A 12,894-nucleotide genomic window follows, 5' to 3' on the forward strand; every position below is an offset into this window, starting at 1 on the left:
ACACATACACACACAGCCACACACACAGAAACACACACACACACCCCCACCCACATACACACACACACACACACACACACACACACACACACACACACATACACACACACACACAACCACACACAGAAAATACTAGCAGACCGAAAATACTACTAATCCTACAAAGGAACAGCCCCCCAAAACCTTCGATTAATCTAATGTTTATCTAATTAAGAAACACCTCCTTAATGAATTTGTCCAAGTTCATGAATGAACCACCACTGGGTGTAGTGGCTTCCTCTGCCTTCTTCTTCAACTCCACGATCTTTTGTCTCATTTTCTTTCCTTTCTCTCCCTCCATCAAGTCATTCACCAGCTTCTCCACCTCTTCTCTCTTCACATTGGTATAAATTTAAATCCCAATTTCCCATTCATTGCAGATATATCTGCAGTTTGTTAGCTGATCTGCAAAGAATGGCCAACACAACATTGGTACTCCAGCACAAACACTTTCAGTGGTTGAGTTCCATCCACAATGAGTCAAGAATCCACCAAGGATGGTTCAGCACTTGCTCCTGTGGACACCAACTTGCTATTAGGCTTCTATCTTTAGTTTCATTCACAAACTCAGATGACAAAATCACCGAACCTCCAATGACAAGGTCAAGCCTAATGATTTACAAAAAGGGTTTCTTGTTGTTGGCCAAACCCCAAGCAAACTCCAAGAGTTGTTCTGCTGACATAACTGTGATGCTGCCAAAATTCACATAAACAACGGATCCCGATTCCTTGGATTCTAGCCATTGAAGACACTTTGGATCTTCCTTCCAAAGATTGGAACCTAAAGATGCAAAGTTGTTTTGTGGACTTTGATTTAAAAGTAAAGGGAAAGGACCAATGGTACAAAGAAAAAGGGAGCATATAGGAGAGACCATTCATTGCATCTCTCTCAAGTTCATCAAAAGTATTAAACACAATAGCAGAGGCACTGGGAACTCTAGCCGCAACTTCAATTAAATATTCTAGCATGAAATCATTTGGATCTATTGTCCTTATAAAGCTAGGCAGATCTTTCAGGCGAAAACTTAACCACCAGAAAATCTTACTCTAATTTCCTCATTTACAAGATTCTACAACCTTCTAAAACCTAGAGCCCATCAAAACCTTTCCTTTGGCAGAATTATTAACCTTAGGAAGATCTAGTGAGCCCACAGGATTATCTAACATAGAACTACATTTCTCAATTCTAGGGTTTCTAGAACTAACATGCTTTCCATCAGCTTCCCTCACTCCAAATTTAACAGTGCTATCTATGTCATGCAAGGACTCAACTTCCTGCTTCTTCTTTTTCTTCTTCTTATGCATTTCACCCCCATCCACATTTTCTTCTTCTTCTTATTGATTAAAATTATCACCATCAGCATTCCCACTGCCACTTTGTTGCCTTTTGAACTGATCAAATTTCACATGCCGAAGGCTGAGCTCCTTGTTAATATCAACACTTTGAACATAATTTCCCACTACCTTCCCACTGTCATTACCATTCTCTGTTCTATGCCTTTTGTGTTTCTTATGAGAGTAAGATGATCCAAGCTCCTTGTGGAGGTGCTTGAGCTCGTTGAAAGATGCAGAAGCTCGGTGGAGATATGCATTGATGACATCAAAAGTACCATTGTCAGCAGAGACAAACTTTGTGAGAATTTGAGTTGCTTTCGAAACTAATATGTCTTTTACCAGAACACAATGTCCAGAGATTGTCTTCATCTTCCCGCCCTTTGGTTCTCCCACATATATTATCTATTTTCACTGAGCAAAACAAAAAAAAGCAGTCTAAATTGTGCGGTGCACAGTTAAGAGAAAGGTTTCCCTGGTTTAGACGTGAAAGCTCAGAGCTAAATGCATTGCAAATGTCTAGCAACTTTGAACTTATGTCGAAGTACACATCAATCCATTTGTCCTCCCAATCACATCAATCCATTTCATCCTTGCTTTTAGGCACAAGATAGTTGGTTTGTAGAATCAGCTAAGCCCAAACCCTGCAGAAAACTTTCCCTCCTCTCCTTCACAGTAATAGGGTCCTTCAGACTTAAAGCAATAGTGGATAGATTTCCATCATCTGTAATCACAGAAAACAACATTGATCACTAGTTTGCCCTCAAATTCTAGCATGACAACTACACACATCCTCATGATACACACAGACCCTCATGACACACACACACACACACACACACACACACACACACACACACATATACCCAAATACAATAATAAAGCATAAGCACCCTTGAAACCCAACATTTGAAATTAGTTACATAAACAACTGTTGATGTCCATATTTGTCTGTAATTGAATTTTACCTTTTGTATGTTGTTGTATGTGATCAGTGTAATTTGCTATATAAACAATTGTTGTTCAAGCTGAGTGAACCTTAGATTCCCGTTTGAGACTGAATGCAATGACTCTTGCGGACAGTTTGCATTAGTCATTGTATTTAGTCTTGAATTGTCCGTTTGGATAGTTTGGGGAGACTGGTATTTTTATGTTAGATTCATTCGTTAAGGTTATTATTATTTTCATTAATTTTATTAAATTTCGGTTCAATGCATTTCAAGTTGTTCTCTGAGTGCATACTTGATTATCGGGAAATTCATTTCACCGATGTCATGTCGTGTACTTGGAGACCAATGCGAAATGTTGCTGAAATTTAGTCAAATTTTTTAAAATAATGGTAACCCTGACGTTTGAAGCTAACATAAAAGACAGTTTTCCTAAATGGGATAGGGCCACACCTATAAATAAAAAATTGATATTTTCATGCATGGAATTGCTTAGATGGATCGAAGTTGGATGAATGAAAGTCGCATGAGCCAAGAATATGAGGATGGCGTCGAACAGTTCTTGCAATTTGCTTCAGAAAGAGGTCAACCGAATGAAGAAGGAAAATATTATTGTCCTTGCATCAACTGTTTGAATGGAAGACGAAAACTACTCGATGACATACGGGACCCTCTATTGTGTGATGGGATTAAGAAGAATTACACGACATGGATATGGCATGGTGAAGTAACAGACATGCAGAGTGGGTCCCAATCTGAACCGTTTGATGTAGAAATAGGAGATCGGTTAAAGGACATGATTCGTGACCTTGGACAAGAGTCTTTCTAGCAAGCACACGCCCCTGTGTATGAAGGATTGCAGAGTGATTCAAAGAAGCCTTTGTATGAAGGGTGCAAGAATTCCTTAACCCTGTTGTCTGCTGTGTTAAGTCTGGTTAATGTGAAGGCCAAGTATGGGTGGAGTGACAAAAGTTTCACCTCACTACTTGAGGTAGTGCACAATCTGCTTCCAGAGGACAATAACACGTTGCCTAAAAGTTACAATAAGGCGAAAAAGATATTGTGTCCGATGGGTATGGAGTATCAGAAGATTCATGCTTGCCCCAATGATTGCATACTGTACAGGCATGAATTCCAAGAAATGTCAAAATGCCCTATCTGTGGGACATCACGGTACAAAGTGAAGGATGAAGAGGAAAGCAGTTCTGATAAAAACTCCAACAAGGGCCCCCAGCGAAGGTTTTGTGGTATCTTCCAATCATTTCAAGGTTTAAGCATGTTTTTTCAAATGAGGACGACGCAAAAGACCTTACATGGCATGCAAATGGAAGGATTTCTGATGGAATGGTCCATCATCCGGCTGATTGCTCGCAGTGAAAGAAGATTGATGGTTTGTATCCGGATTTCGGGAAAGAGCCAAGAAATCTTAGACTTGGACTAGCCAGTGATGGAATGAATCCATATGGCACCTTAAGCACTCAACACAATTCATGGCCAGTTCTGCTAGTAATTTACAATTTGCCTCCTTGGTTGTGCATGAAGCAAAAATACATGATGTTGTCTATGATGATATCGGGCCCAAGACAGCCAGGAAATGACATTGATGTTTATCTAAGTCCGTTGGTTGAAGATTTGAGAAAGTTGTGGGATGAGAGGGTTGTAGTGTTTGATGCATTTCGCAAGGAGACGTTCGAAATGTGTGCAATGCTTATTTGTACCATTAATGACTTTCCAGCATATGGGAATCTCAGCGGTTACAGTGTTAAGGGTCATCATGGATGTCCCATCTGTGAAGAAAACACAAGCTACATACAACTTAAACATGGGAGAAAAATAGTCTACAGTAGGCATCATCGCTTTCTAACGCCCAATCATCCTTACAGACGACTAAAAAAGGCTTTTAATGGAAGTCAAGAGCATGATATTGCGCCGATACCGTTGACTGGTGAGCAGGTATATCAGCAGGTTCAACACTTGAATACTGTATTTGGGAAGACCCAAAAGAAGGATAAAAGTAAGAGTTGCATATGGAAGAAGACGTCCATTTTCTTTGATCTTCCGTACTGGTCTGATCTTGATGTTAGACATTGTATTGATGTTATGCATGTGGAGAAAAATGTTTGTGACAGTGTGATTGGGACGCTCCTTAACATTCAAGGGAAGACGAAGGATGGCTTGAATACCCGTCAAGATCTAGCTGATATGGGCATACGATCACAGTTGCATCCAAGGTCTGATGGGAAGAAAATTTACTTGCCCCCAGCCTGCCATACTTTGTCCAAGAAGGAGAAGATAAGTTTTTGTCAGTGTCTTCATTGGGTGAAGGTTCCACAAGGGTACTCTTCAAATATTAAGAGCCTTGTGCAGTTGAAGGAGCTTAAGCTTGTAGGGTTAAAGTCTCACGATTGTCACGTGCTCATGCAACAATTGTTAGTCGTGGCTATACAAGACATCTTGCTAAACAAAGTCAGGTTAACGATAACTCGCCTGTGCTTTTTCTTCCATGCTATATGTAGCAAAGTCATTGATCCTGTCAAGTTTGATGAGTTGGAAAATGAGGCCGCAATTATACTGTGCCAGTTGGAGATGTATTTTCCCCCTGCTTTCTTTGACATCATGATTCACTTGATTGTGCATCTGGTCAGAGAAATCAAATGTTGTGGTCCTGTTTATCTACGGTGGATGTACCCGGTTGAGCGATACATGAAGATCTTAAAAGAGTATACAAAGAATGTATATCGTCTATAAGCATTTATTGTTGAGAGGTACATTGCAGAAGAAGCCATTGAATTTTGTTCAGAATACTTAGAGAAGGCTAAACCTGTTGGCCTTCTTGAGTCTCGGCATGATGACAGAGTGGGTGGTAAGGGTTCAAGAGGACTGCATGTGATCACTCCAAGTGTAGAACATTTGTTACAAGCTCACTTGTATGTCTTGAACAACAGTAACAAAGTTTTGCCATACATACTTAAGCATGAAGCTTTAGTTGAACAGAATAATCCAAAAATGTCAAAGAATTGGGTGTTGAAAAAGCATAACAAGACTTTCTGTGATTGGTTTAAAGATACAATCTTTGCAGATGAGAATGCTTCAGAAACATTAAGAAAGCTAGCAGATGGGCCTAAAAGAAATGTTATAACTTGGCAAGGATACGACATAAACAAGTATTCATTTTACACAAAAGCACAAGATGACAAATGTACAATGCAGAACAGCGGGGTTACCCTAAGGGCTGAATCTCAACACTTTGCAAGTGTCAATGACGCCAATCCCTGTGTAGCTTCCATCCCTTACTTTGGGTTCATTGATGAAATTTGGGAGCTTAACTATGTGAAATTTACGGTATGTGTTTTCAAATGTAAATGGGTTGACAACAACACCGGTGTGCGCACCGATGATATAGGATTTGTTGGACAAGTGGCCTCAGATATCTTAAGAAGGGGGGGGGGGTGAATTAAGATATCACAACTTATTTCCCCAATTAAAATTCTATTTCACTTTCTATTCAAGTTATAAATTCCCTTAATAATGAATTTCTTAAATATTGATTCAAATAGAACAATTTGAATATGAATATAAAACAATAATAAATAAAGGAGTTTAAGGGAAGAGAAAATGCAAACTCAGATTTATACTGGTTCGGCCACACCCTTGTGCCTACGTCCAGTCCCCAAGCAACCCGCTTGAGAGTTCCACTATCTTGTAAATTCCTTTTACAAGTTCTTAACACACAAGGACAACCCTTCCTTTGTGTTTAGAATTCTTTCACAACAAGAGACCCTCGGTCTCTTAATCCCTTTTCAGAATGAAGAAGAAGAAAAGAAGAAATCTCTCTTGAAAGAGATAGATTGAACAATTTGAGCACTCAAATAATTCCTTATTGAATCACAAGTAATTTGGCCAAGGAATTTGTAAGAGGATAAAACGATTTTGCTTTATGAGAGGATAAGACCTTTTTGTTCTGAAAAACTCTTAGCAAATTCGTGTCTCAAGTCACATATATATAGGCCTTTGATAGCCATTCAAGAACCACATAAAAAGATGTGACTGTTAAGAATATCTTCTGAAAATCTGCTCTGGTAATCGATTACAGTATATGTGTAATCAATTACAAGCTTTAAAATTTGAATTAAAATGTTCAGAAGCTTTATGTGTAATCGATTACACAGGGCAAATTTTGAATTCAAATTTTAATAGCTGTTGTAAAGCAGTTTTGGCCACTGGTAATCGATTACCAGAGAGTAAATTTCTTGTAAAAGACTTTTTAACTTAATTTTCTTGGCCAAACCTTTTGCTACTTCAATTGGAATTCCCTTCCTAGTTAATATACCCTTTCTAAGACTCTATAGACTGTCTTGATCATCCATCTTGAATATCTTTAATTGCTTTGTCTTGAATAAAGCTTTGAGACGCATGTGATCTTTTGGCATCATCAAAACATCGGCTTGATCCTTTGTCTACAATCTCCCCCTTTTTGATGATGACAATCCCTGAAATCAAGACAAACTATATACAAGATGATAGCACGTTCACACAATCCTTACTCCCCCTATCTTTTGGCATGTATGCCTAATTTTACTTAATGAAAAATTTCTATTTCTAATTGATTTCTAACCCAAGCTCTCTTAAGTTCTCTCCCCCTTTGGCAACATCAAAAAGAACTAAGCAATACAAACAAAATCCAAACATAGCCAAACATGAAACCAAAATAAATCCACACATTGTTATAACCAACCAAAGCAAAGTCCTGAAATATAATAATAGTGCAAGAGTACGATAACTAGAGCAACAAAAAGCCAAATACACGGCGATAAAACAAAGTACTAAGAATACTTAATTACTAATAAGACTCAGTCATAATAATAATAACAATTAATCTAAGAGGATGATGGAGGCGGTGGTGGTGGATCAAAGCAAGTACGAATGAAGGAGACATCTTCTTCAACTTGTGTGAGGCGAATATTCATGTCGGCAAAGCGTGTATCCAATGAGTCGAAACATTCACCAACATAAGAACGAAGACCTCGTAATTCGGTAAGGACTTCATTCAGGAGTGCTGAATCTTCACGCTGAGGAGGAGGTGAAGGAGTACGCTCATCGTGAGGAGGGAGTGCGTCTTTCTTCAGCCATTGACCATTCCGATCCTTACGGTAACCAAAGGAAGTCACAGCACCAGCACCAATAGCAAAGGAACGCTTGACTTGAACAAATAGCTCATCATCAAGCGGAATTTGAAAATGACGCAGAAATAAAGTTATCAAATGTGGATAAGGTAGAGGTGCATTGGCCCGTAATGCCTTATGCATGCGGTACCGAACCAAATGGGCCCAGCCGATCTGATGACCGGTGAGAAAAGCCCACATCAGAATCAAATCCTCCTCAGAGGCTTGTGCTAAATTTGAAGACCGGGGAAGTAAAATTCTAACAATTATATAGTGCATGATGCGATTATCAAAAGTTAATGATCCGGCCAGCAATCTACCGGTCATTTCAGCCTGATCATTGCAGACCATGTGGCGAGCATCATGACTAGAATAATCAAATTTCCAGTCATCAACAATGGTGCCCTCAAAAGGTGCACCTTGACTGGGTAAATGAGTTAAAGAAAAAAATAAGGACTGATCAATGATCATCGGAATACCATGCACCTCAGAGGAAATAATGCCATCCTGAATTTTCAAATTGCAGTAGAAGACCTTTACAAGTTCAGGATAATGTGGCAGTTTTAATGACATGAAATCAACAAGGCCAGAATTTTGAAACACTTGATAGCAATCAAACGTTTCATCATTAAAGAAATCTACATCTAGGTACTTAGGGTCTAAGATGATCCTAGAAGAAAATTGAGAGAGGTACCGTAGACGCTGATCATCGGAAGAAAACAATGTGCATGATCTTGGAGATGATAAAGATGGATGAATAGGTGTTGTGGATGCTTCAGATGGTCCGTGGCGGCGATGGGCAGCGGCAACAGCGGTGGAGGATGATCCCTTTCTCTTCTTCGATGGCTCTTCCATTTGATGAAGTTTTTGTGGATTTTAATCGGTGGAAGTGAAAGAGGAGTGAAAAAGAGGAAGATTGGGCTTTACGGGACGTGATTTGGTGAAGAATTGAGTGAGATTCGAAGATTTGAAGTTTTAGGTATGGAGGAGACGTGAAAGGAGGCTGTGGCTGCGCAACAGCTCTGATTTCATGAATATTTACAGATGAGGACGAATTGTAATCGATTACAAGGCTTGGTAATCGATTATAGGAGTAATGATCCTTCTGGTAATCGATTACAGGATGTTGTAATCGATTACAGGCTGTCAGTTCTTGTGTAATTGATTACAATGGATGGTAATCGATTACCAGAACATAACTTAGGCTAGTTTCTTAAAAAAAATATCTATGTCTATTCTAAACACATCTAATATGATTAATCATTACTACTAATGCACTTAAATCAATTATTCAACTATAAAACACACAGGAATACATAAATTCTATCATAATAACAAGAATTAAACAAAATCAATCAAAGTAACATATAAACAATCAATCATAAGAGTAAATTAATCAATCAATCATAAAACTTTACCTATCCAAATCACTAAGATCTAAAAGTCCTAATTCTCTTCTTATTGAAAAGAAAATATCCTTTGGGAGAGGTTTTGTAAAGATATCAGCAAGCTGATTCTTTGTATCAACAAACTCTAGCAAACAATCTCCCTTTAGAACATGGTCTCTTAGAAAATGGTGCCTAATTTCTATATGTTTCGTTCTAAAATGTTGTACAGGGTTTTTGGATAGATTTATGGCACTAGTATTATCACACCTAATAGGTATACGATCAAGAAGGATACCATAGTCAGATAATTGTTGCTTCATCCATAAAATCTGTGCACAACAACTGCCGGCAGAAATATATTCCGCTTCAGCAGTGGATAAAGCAACACTGTTTTGTTTCTTACTATGCCATGAGACAAGAGCGGATCCAATGAATTGACAAGTTCCACTTGTGCTTTTTCTATCAGTTGTAGATCCGGCAAAGTCAGAATCAGAATATCCTATTAAGTTACATGTTGAGTTCTTAGGATACCATAATCCTAAATTTATTGTACCTAATAGATATCTCATGATTCTCTTAACTGCACTCAAATGTGATTGTTTGGGGTTGGATTGAAACCTAGCACACATGCATACACTAAACATAATATCAGGTCTACTAGCGGATAAATAGAGAAGAGATCCGATCATACCTTGATACTGTTTCATGTCTATAGATTGACCAAATTCATCTTTATCTAAGTAATAACTAGTGCTCATTGGTGTAGCCATGTGTTTTGCACTTTCCATCCCAAATCTTTTGATCAATTCCTTGCAGTACTTGGATTGATTGATGAATATACCTTCTTGAGTTTGCTTGATTTGTAATCCCAGGAAGTACTTTAGTTCTCCCATCATTGACATTTCAAATTCACTTTGCATATCAAGGGAAAACTCCTTGCACAATGAATCATTAGTGGATCCAAAAATTATATCATCAACATATATTTGAACCAACAAAATATCATTATGCTTTCTCTTTATGAATAATGTGGTATCCACTTTTCCTCTAGAAAATTCTTTTTCTAGGAGAAAATTACTTAAATGTTCATACCACGCCCTAGGAGCTTGTTTCAAACCATAAAGATCCTTTTGCAATTTATAAACATGATTTGGTTTATCCGGGATTTCAAAGCCTGGGGGTTGTTCAGCATATACTTCTTCTTGAATTAAACCATTTAGAAAAGCACTTTTAACATCCATTTGATAGAGTTTAAAATTCATTATGGATGCATATGCTAAGAGCATTCTAATGGCTTCTAATCTTGCAACTGGAGCATATGTTTCTTCATAGTCTATTCCCTCTTCTTGATTATACCCTTTTGCTACTAACCTAGCCTTATTTCTAATAATTATGCCATGTTCATCTAATTTATTTCTAAAAAACCATTTTGTTCCTATGATAGGATAATTTTCAGGTTTTTCTACTAGTTTCCACACATTATTTCTTTCAAATTGATTCAGTTCTTCTTGCATGGCAATTATCCAGTTCTCATCTACTATGGCTTCTTTTATATTTTTAGGTTCAATCATAGATACAAAAGCCATATTATTGCATAAATCTTTAAGAGAATGTCTAGTTGTTACCCCTTTTGATATATCACCAATAAGGTTGTCGAGGGGATGATCTCTTGAGGCTTTCCATTCTCTTGGAAGTTCATTATTTCCTCTAGCCCCATTATCTTGAGAATCCTCATTGCTTCCTTCATCTTTTTCTTTAGAGTTATTTCCATGAATATGTGTATCTTCTAAGGAATCTGAAATATCATCTAAAAAATCCTTCCTTGGAAGAATGGCATTAGACTCATCAAAGGAAACATGTATAGACTCTTCAATTGTCATTGTTCTTTTATTATATATTCTATAAGCTTTACTATGCAGAGAATATCCAAGGAAAATACCTTCATCTGACTTAGCATCAAATTTTCCTAAGTTATCTTTTCCATTATTCAATACAAAACATTTACAACCAAAGATATGAAGATGTGAGATGTTTGGTTTTCTGCCATTGAACAATTCATATGGAGTTTTCTTTAAAATGGGTCTTATTAAAGCCCTATTTAAAATGTAGCATGCAGTGTTAATGGCTTCAGCCCAAAAGTATTTTGGAAAAGGAGTATCATTTAATAAAGTTCTAGCAATCTCTTCCAAAGATCTATTTTTCCTTTCAACAACACCATTTTGTTGAGGGGTTCTTGGTGCAGAAAAGTTATGCTCAATCCCATGCTTATCACAAAATAATTCAAATTTTTTATTTTCAAACTCACCCCCATGATCACTCATAATAGATATAATCATTAGATTTTTCTTATTTTGAATGATTTTTGCAAGTTTTCTAAATGCTTGAAATGCATCATTCTTATGAGTGATAAAAAGAGTCCATGTGTATCTAGAATAATCATCAACTATAACAAGAGCATAGTAACTTCCTCCAAAACTCATGATTCTGGAAGGACCAAACAAATCCACATGAAGTAATTGTAAGGGTTGAGTAGTTGAAACAATGTTTTTAGATTTGAAAGAAACTCTAGTTTGTTTTCCTTTTTGGCATGCATCACATAGCCTATCTTTTTCAAATCTTAGTTTTGGCAAACCAACAACTAAATCTTTTCATATTAATCTATTTAAGTGTTCCATGTTTATATGTGCAATCCGTTTATGCCACAACCATGGATCATCATCTTTACTAAGAAAACATTGATTATTATCTAGTTTTTGACTTAAGTCTATCATGTAAACATTGTTGACTCTAAACCCTATATGCTTTATATTCGTATCATGTTTATGTTCAATGACACACTTTTGAGAATCAAATGATACTAGATAGCCTTTGTCACATAATTGACTCACACTAAGCAGACTATGTTTAAGACCTTCAACAAGTAGAACATTTTCAATGGAGGTTGAAGAATTTGTACCTATTTTTCCAACTCCAAGAATTCTACCTTTGTTGTTGTCACCATAAGTTACATGTCCGCTTTTCTTAGGAGAGATATGTGTGAATTTTGATGTATCTCCCGTCATATGTTTTGAGCATCCGCTATCTATGTACCACTTTTTCCTCAAGGGTTCCTACAAAATCAAGGTTATGACTTAGGTACCCAAACTTTATTGGGTCCTTGTGTGTTAGTATGAATAAAGGATCCTTTTGGGACCCAAATCATTTTAATATTGTTACTATTTCTTCTAAAATAGCATGTAGATGTTCCATGCCCTTTTCTTCCACAGTAAAAACATGTGATAGAACTAGAATTATATTTTTGTGTGGTAGTAGAGAAGTTTTTATGAAATTTTTGTTGTTTTTCATATTTATATCCTAGTCCAGCCTTATTAGAGACATGTCTTTGTTTTCCTAGTATGACATCTAAATTATTTTTACTATAAGAAAATTTTGCAAGTGAGTTTTTCAACTCTTTGATTTCTTTTTCATACTTTTCACAACAACTACAAGAATCTAACATTTTCTTGTCAGAAATAGTAGAAATATGAATTTTTTCATTTGGTTTAGAAATTGAGACTTCATTTCTAAGATGATCTAATTCTTTGTTTAATTTTGAAATTTCATTTTCTAAATTTGAAATTGTTTTCTTTGAAGATGAAACTAACTTTGCAAGTTTAATTGACTCTTTATGCAGATCAGCAAATGCATCTTGCAATTCATCAAAAGAAATAGATAGGTTGTTTGAAGATGTTACCTCTTCATCACTTTCATAACTTTTAGTCATAAAGTAGAGGTTTATTTCTTCATTTTCTGAATCTTCAAAAGATTCCATATCGTTTTCATCCCATGTAATGTATGCTTTCTTCAATTTCTTTTCATTGATATTCTTCTTTTCAGACTTCTCCATCTTTTTCTTGAAGATGGGACAATCAGCCCTTAGATGTCCAGGTTGATTACACTCAAAGCATTTTAGAGTAGAGGATGAAGTTTCTGTCCTTCTTTTAGGTTTAAGATTGGGTCGCTTTTGATTTCCTCTTACTCTCAGGA

The 12,894-nt window shown here is 36.8% G+C and overlaps 1 pseudogene; it reads right to left on the reverse strand.

Moving 5' to 3' along the window:
* Positions 1-205: 205 nt before the first annotated feature.
* On the reverse strand, positions 206-1,344 carry LOC114378943 (annotated as a pseudogene).
* Between the last annotated feature and the right edge of the window lie 11,550 nt (positions 1,345-12,894).

Source organism: Glycine soja, chromosome 12, assembly GCF_004193775.1.
Source record: "Glycine soja cultivar W05 chromosome 12, ASM419377v2, whole genome shotgun sequence".
Classification (NCBI taxonomy): domain Eukaryota; kingdom Viridiplantae; phylum Streptophyta; class Magnoliopsida; order Fabales; family Fabaceae; genus Glycine; species Glycine soja.